Here is a 2,114-nt window from a genome sequence, read left to right on the forward strand (position 1 = left end):
AGTTTACGAAATACGCCTTCTCGTCCTCCTCCTGTCCAATCATGGAGGCCTGGAGGAGCTGGCGAGGTTCAAAGTTCAGCTGTGTGAGGTTCCAGGCCACGCCTACCAGTCCTGTGACGTTTAGGACCTGGGTCGGGGGTGGAGGATTGCCCATGGTTTGATTGGTGAAGTACGGTACTGGTATAGTGAGATGCGGTGGAGTACACAGTCAATTGATGATGCGCAGACTGCAGACGTTATGTATAAAGCAGATCAGTCTGTATCACCTTGATGAGTCTGTATAGTCTTTGAGGAGGTACAGTACTTGACTATATGTTGAAGAAGCACAGACAGCAGACGGTTTCTATAAGTAGATCAGGTCTGTTTAACATTGTACTCTGGATGTTCTGAGGGTTAAAGAAGTGTATCAGACAAGGGAGAGAAATAGAGAAATTGTGGTTAAATCGGGTTACTCTACTTTTCATGAAAGGAAATATAATTGCATTTCAGTTGATGGGGTGAGGCTCTGGATAGAGGCCCAATGGGTTGGAAAATGAATGAACGAGAACATAGTAGTTCATTTCAAAAAAATGTGCTGTAGTTCAGGAGACATATACAGTATATATCAACCATAATTCCCTCTGTGGCTAAGTAAGGGTCCCAGATCTGTTCTGTGCTGTCTTGACAATTCCTACGGTCAGTATCATGCCGATCATTATCATGCAGGCAAGACAGTACAAACCGATCCGGAACCCAGGCTAAAGTTGGCCTACTTCAGGTCATGGTCTTTTTGAGGAGGATTCTTGGTTTAATTTCCTTGGTTTAATAATCTGTTGTAACCTTGTAAAGCGGTTGAGTAAATGTAGGGCAGGCAGAGTGCTAATAGGATTGAACAGGAGTCTGTCATCATGTCCAGAGATATCAGCTCTCCATCTGGGAGGATTAGTGATATGAGATGTACAGTAATGCACCAAAGAGGCTTAAGGTCCCTACTGATCCAGATCCGTAGGGACCCATACCTCAACTTATTTCCACCACGGACTAGGTTATATCGAGTGCCAAACCTGACCCTCTACAGTTTTTATGAGAAAAAAAATGTATTTCTTATGAAATGTGAGGTAGAGCAAGGGAAAGACTGAGAAACAGGACATTCCACCAGGAACTGGTTATGGTGAGCAAAGGAAACTTTCCGGAAGAGAGCAGTGAAAGATTTGAAGACAGATGTATTCTGGCAATGATAATAATAAGGCATGTCCATTGACTACAAGGAAGTTATCATGAAGGGTTAGATGTTAGATCCTGAGCTATGTACATGATTTCCTGGAAAGTTAGTGTGATAAACATTGAAAACAAGATCATGAGTGACTATAAATGCAGGTCCCTTTTGAATCAGGGATGTGCCGTTCTTACCTTGTACACTTGATGTGTAGCTTCCCCTCAGTTATGTTGTCGATGACGGAACGTCTAGAAAGGTATGTGTAAGCGGGACAAGACTGTAATTCTATAAGGAAACACGGTAGACTGTTAGGGCCATCACAACGAACCACGCTGACTTCTCTATTCGCATGTTTCTCTACTCAGTGCCAACAAGAATGCTACGTTACGGGTCAGAGTTTTTGAAGAGACACGTCCTATTGATACGACGATCTAGCAGGCAGGGTTAAGATTAGAGTTGTTTCCATTGTCAGGCTTGAGGGACCTCATCTTCCTCTTGTCTCATGACTCTAGACAGTATCCAGGTCCACCATATGATGGTGATAAGGATGTTGAGGGCGACCTGAACGGCCATGAAGGGACCAATCATCACCATGGTGGCGGAGGAGAGGTGGCTGTCGTGGGACGGAAGGAACTCCCAGGAGAGAGAAGTGAAGAGGTGGAGGAAAGAGAGATGAAATGATGGGAGCGATGCTAGCGAGAGGTGGAATTCTTGGAAGAGAGCATGGAATAGGATGGAGAAAGGATGAAATAACGAAATGCTCCAGATGTTTTCTCTAGTCGACACTCCTCCTCGGTCCAGTCTGTTTCTCCCCCTTTAGCTGCCCTGCTGGTAGCACATTGGAACTAGGCCAACACACACAGGAGAAGTAGCAACACACACTCTGTAACAGAACAGTCCACCTCCACCAGGAACTTTA

Source organism: Coregonus clupeaformis, chromosome 21 (genome assembly GCF_020615455.1).
Source record: "Coregonus clupeaformis isolate EN_2021a chromosome 21, ASM2061545v1, whole genome shotgun sequence".
NCBI classification, from domain to species: domain Eukaryota; kingdom Metazoa; phylum Chordata; class Actinopteri; order Salmoniformes; family Salmonidae; genus Coregonus; species Coregonus clupeaformis.